The following is a 6,000-nucleotide window of genomic DNA, read 5'->3' as shown; positions in this document are numbered from 1 at the left end:
ATACTGTTAAATAGTGGAAGAAAAATGCAAATATTAAGGATCAAACTCATAATTTACCCTAAATATTAATTAATAAATGAGCCTTCAAGATTTTTTTTTTTTTGAAGAAAAAATGAACAGTCAAGATTTAATATATATATATATATATATATATATATATATATATATATAAAATAAAAAGAATTAATACATATACAAAAAAAAATGTTAACCATATAATAATGAAACAAATACGATTTACTCACGTTTTGTTTATGGAAATTTGAGCTGAATTGCCAATGTCTTTGTAGCTAGATTGGCACTTCTTCACATACAATTAGCTTGGGTTTTAGCAGCACCTTTTAATTATTTCTCAAAAATAAAAAAGAAATTTGAGGCGCCGAATGAATGGCAGGAAGACAAAACCACTGAATCTCCAAACCTTAATAACTGTCGTTTAAAAGTTATAACCGCATGATCATCATTCTTCATTCATCACTCCGAAAAAGTCAAGGTGGTCGTTTGGTTTTCACAAACAACTTCCATTTAGGTACTTTTCTTTTACTTCACCGATTTCTTATTTTCTAACTTTTAATGTCATATTTTTGTATTGGGCTTTCCCTCTGTTTGGCAGCCGAGAAACTGTAGGAAAGCAAAAGAAAACTAGTAAGAGAAGTTTGAGTCTTATGTTAAAGTTTTTTTTTTTTTTTTTGAAGGAGTTTTTATCTCAGCGAAAGCATTGGTTGAGTGGTGAGTTTTGCTTTTTGTTGTGTGCCAAAATAATGAACAGCCTTGAATCATGTTTCTGCTACGATCTGTCATCAAATTAATATGGGGTTTCATTATGTTGATTTGTCATTTGTTAGAAACGATTCATGCTTGAGAAAATTATCTGTGTATTCTTGTATAAAGTATGAGTACTATATGTTTGAAGAAATGTTAGAATGAATATAATCTATTTTATTATGACTTGTACCGTAAAGCATGATTTAAGTATTTGTATGTGTGTGTACTTTTGCGATTCCTTTATTATGTTTTTATATGGTGGTTGAAGTAATTTGCGTGATAGAGGTGCTGAATGCTGATATTGTCATCCTAAACATTCAAACTGGTTGGCATCTTCTAAGATGGATGTTGGCTCCAAGTATAGCATAATATGTTGTTAAGTTTAAATGTCTTGTAAAATGGAAAGTTGGGTTGGAAACATTAGATTGTGTTATGAATGTAGACGTGTTAGATGTTTAATTAGTGTCATGTATAGGATCTGATCTATATTTTCTTTTTGTAGGTAGGTAATCATGGTGCTGCAAGGGGCAAGTGATATAAATCTCAAGGGGCCTAGAAGTAAGAAGAAAAAGCTGGATGAGTATAATAATTGGAGGCCATGGCCGGACCCTCCTGAGCCTATGCTTGATCTGATTACAAAGTCACTAGGGCCTATAGACTATCTCATGTTGGGTGTGTTTGTAGAACATGGAGGTCATATGTTGCGACATATAAAAAAGGTTTTTTGGCATCCCAACCTCCACTTGTTCTCTTCTTATCAACACATGCTAAGAGAGCTTGTTACTTCTATAGTATCTTTGATCGAAAGTTATACAAGGCAATACTGCTCTACCTTATTGGCAAATCATGTTTGGGGATCACTTGTGGATATTTGGTCCTGAAGGACAGGGAAGAAAGGACAGATTCTCAAATTTGGCTTCTGAATCCTTTTGCAAGACATGAACTCCATTTCCCTAGCCCTCCTAAAACTTATTGTCACTTCATCCTTGCTGCTTTAGCTACGCCTTTGCCAGAGTTTGTACTCATAGCTTTTTGTAGATGGCAGCCATATTTCCAGTTTTGTAGATCCACAGATGTCCATTGGACTGTATATGATTATAATGACAAATTTAACAGCAATCCTAGACACAATCCTTGGATGATTATTGATGGAGCTGTCTTCAAGGGCAAGGTATATGTTTTAACTAGTCATGCTGAAATTGGGATACTAAATCTGAATTCTCATCCATATGTGACCCTGCTGAAAGTAAAAGGCATTGCAGATTTGAATTGTCGACTGCAGTTACGGTTACTGGCTTCTGATGAACAGATCCTGATGATTCGTGGAATTGATAGAATTGAATTTGACTATCATTCAGTTTATGAGCTAAATTTTTCAAAGATGCAATGGGTTCAGCGGCAGAGTTTTGGAGATCAAGCATTGTTTTTGGGTCATAGAACGGGCTCAGGATTGTACAACATAACCAGATGGAAAGGTCACCGAGAATGTGCTAATTGCATATACAAGGTTGGCAATGCAACTAACAAATACGGCATACAAATCTTGGATAATAGATATCCCAAATCTTTTCCAATCATGCAAGGAAAACGTATGCCAGAGTTTAACCTAGGCAATTATCTGCTCTGGTATTTTCCACATCTGTCTTGCAGTGTGGATTCTTTGGTTGATGACTAGTTAGGATTTCTTCTTGTTCATCTTCCCTAACCTCTATTGAAGCAGTCATTTGGACAAGACATTGAAGTGTTTTATATATTTGTTGTTTTTATTCCCCTTGTTGATGACTTTAGAACTCTTTTTGATGGCTAATCATTGAAGAGAATTACTTGCTATGAGGTTTGCTTGAGTTTCCTGCTGCCCATTTTTGCAGCTCTCAAATGGTCCACTAGTGCAAACTGCACAACTATTTTTGTGATATGAAAATCCAACAATGGTTTGTCTTCCAGCGAGTAAAAATTTCATGTATTTTTTGTTTGTTATTGGTATTGGCTTGATTGTTATATTTGAATAAATTAATGAGCTTGGAACCTCGTACTGATCTATCACAGAGCTGGGAAGCATAAATGTGACTGGATGGAACACCAAAACATGCAGGGTTTTTTAATTTCAAAGAGAACATGAGATGTCAGTAGATAGATGAAGACGGAGAAACATATGGCTGGGCTTTTTTTTTCATTAATTGCAACTCACCATTTACTGCTTCTTTCCACAATGTCAGAGTTGCTGAAACTAAGTACGAATGGATTAAAAAAAAAAGTACAAGTAAACTTTAATCCTCCATTGTATCATTGGCATATGTTTCTAATTACAATTGCACTAAAACATGAATATTTTTTTGCACTATAAAACATGAATATGTGGTACTCGGAAGATGGTGATGCTAAGCCTTCCACGACTATAACAGCACCAGGCTAGTTGGCTTACTGGATGTTTTGAGGGAGGAAGGTTACTCCTCTATAGTTGGCTCACTAGAATTGTTGTATGACTTGAGTCACCAGAATAAAAATGAGAAAGGACCACCACACTCCATTGAAGTACATATTTTACACAAAGATCATTGAAATATTAGTTCCTAGGAGGCTAGGAGGTTCTCTTGTAATTCGTAGGGTTTTGTGAGGTGTTCATACTTGTGTAAGTGTTTCCTTACGTCTTTTTAAAGTGGTTAATCTCCTTTATACAGGTTTAGAGAACTTTGATTTTAGTTTTTTGTTGTTTGTCTTAATTGATTCATAATGCTTCGCCTTTATCCAATTTGATGTCTAGTATGATAACTTATGCTTCGATCTGTTAATTATTAGATGGCCTAAGCTTCGATTTATTTTTCTTGCAATCAATTTTAGTGTACTCACTCTCATAAAAAAAAAAAAAAAAAAAGAACTTTTAGTGTACTCACGGATAACTTAGCTTCTGAGAAATCATTAGCATTATATTTCACTTAGAGAGTAGTCTTGATACTTGATAACTTAGGATTTTATTTACTTGCTTTCCAGATTTCATTGTTACCTGCATTTCCTCTATTGGGCATCAGAAGTCATCTTAATTGAGGTAATATCGAACCACATCCCTTTAAGTACGAAGTCAAATAATCCACCACGAACCCATAATCAACCATTTCAAAACTTGAAATAAGGCATCAAATTACTTGTAATCAATTTAAGCAGGTTAAAAACAAAATATTCTCAAGCATATTGACGACCATAGTGAGAGATGCTAGAAACAGCTAGGAGTATGGAAAATATTGAAGCTACAAGTTATGAAGTTTAAGCTCAGAATAACATCGAAGCTATGACTGACATGCTTGAACATGGTCTTCACGCCATATTAGAACAAATGGCTGAAGAGCTACAGAATACCTCAGGGCTAGTCTTTTTAGATGTGCCATAGAAAGTAATAGCAACACTTCAGCCTACCTTGGTGACTTTAATTTGGGACTCAGCCAAGATTTGGATGAAAGAAAGCTTCGTAAGGCCATGACCTTTAATGTTATATATGGCCTCAAATACAATGTTGATGGTGATGAGTAAATCCCTACAGTGAAGAAAAAATGAAGGACGCAAATATGATATTAGCAAAATTATTAGATAGAAAATAAATTAACACAAGTGTGTCTTAAATGATGATTCTTTTGGCCAAGATGGAATTAGCCTCGATGAATTAAGTACATCTCTAGTGAAAATGGATGACTTCAGAGCACAAATTTAAGAAAATATGATGATTCCTTGGAAAGGAGTTAAACAAAATGGATATAATGTCTATGAAATAAAATATGAGAAAGGCACAACATTTTCACATTAATCTTTGAGTCATGGCTGGTGTAATTTTTTAAATTTCTTTTAACTTACATTGGGCTAATACCTCAATTCTTCTAACACAAATAAACTCACAACTTTTATCATAGCTTTTGTATGTAGCAACTATGGCAGAATGTATGTCACTTTCACATAAACTTATTATTTTTCCTCCATCAATCACAGTCACCTATATAAAGAGTTGTGACAAAAATTGTAAATTATTTTGTGTTACTAGATTTTTTGCAATTTAGGTTGTGTTTGGATATCACTTATTTGCTGAAAATTGAAAATTTATTACTAAAAATACTGTAGCAAAATAATTTTTACATGCGAGAATAGTGCTGTGAGATCCAAATTTACCTAAAATCTGTGAAAAAATGAGTTTGGTGGTACATGAAGAGTACCATCGAGATCCACTAAAAAAATGCTGAACGCACGAATTGGGCAATACGCCCAATCCAAACGCATGCTTACAAATCAGTTAGACCTGGAAACTACATGTCCGGTCTATTGAATTTGAGTCTAGCATAATAGGATAAAATTGATTGTTATCTTAATGACCCATATCTGGTTTTTGTAACTTGAAATGAGCCGTATATATTTTTCACATACATAAGAAAATATTTAAAGAAATGCTATTTATATAATATTTTCATAAAAAATAATAAGTGGCATGTTGTTATTGGAGGGTAAAAAAGTAATTTTAATAGTGTGCTTTAGACCTAGCAATAATTTACCACCTAAAATTTGTTGTAGATAATTAGATGCAGTGTTTCTCAAAACTTTTAACATAATTTGTAACATTTTTTTTCCATATTTCTTTCAATATAAATAAAAGAAAAAAAAAACGAAAAACAGTTAAAGATAAAAGTTTATTTTTTGATGAGGTTAAAGATAAAAGTTGAATAATATATAAATCCTTAATCCCATCATATATATATATATATATATATATATATATATATATATATATGATACATTAAATAAAGTTAAATCAACAATAAACTAATGTGTTTTTAAAATTGTTTCTTGCTGCAATCAGTGTTGGCTAGACACTATAGGCAACTAAGGCAATGGCGTAAGGCCCCAAAGAAAAAAAAAGGCACCCTCTTTTAATCAATAAAATATATTATATTGATATGTCTTACATGCATAATGCACATTTTAATGAAAATCCTCTCATTTAGAAAACAAATTTAAGACTCTTCTATTGACCAATAAAATGCACTATTATTAACAAAAGTAGGTGACAAGAAAAAAATTAAAACCCGGTCTTCCCAAAGAAATAAAGTGAATAGATATTTTTTATTTTATCTTAATTTTTTTTTTCTTGAGTACTTTTCCTCTTTTCTAGTTAGTATGAGCTATCACATCAACTATTTACCATCATATTAGCATAGTGTGACGTTAAGTTTTTTACTTTTACCAAATAGGCCCTTAATATTA

At 32.6% G+C, this 6,000-nt stretch overlaps 1 long non-coding RNA gene across 1 annotated transcript; it reads left to right on the top strand.

The window, feature by feature from the left end:
• Positions 1–334: 334 nt before the first annotated feature.
• Positions 335–2,704, top strand: LOC142641234 (uncharacterized). Its single transcript, XR_012845335.1, has 2 exons — positions 335–529; positions 1,268–2,704. It is a non-coding gene; the product is annotated as an uncharacterized LOC142641234 (long non-coding RNA).
• Positions 2,705–6,000: the final 3,296 nt, after the last annotated feature.

Source organism: Castanea sativa, chromosome 6, assembly GCF_040712315.1.
Source record: "Castanea sativa cultivar Marrone di Chiusa Pesio chromosome 6, ASM4071231v1".
In the NCBI taxonomy this organism is placed as follows: domain Eukaryota; kingdom Viridiplantae; phylum Streptophyta; class Magnoliopsida; order Fagales; family Fagaceae; genus Castanea; species Castanea sativa.
Note: the sequence above shows the minus strand (reverse complement) of the source record. Positions and strands in the feature narration are given on the sequence as shown.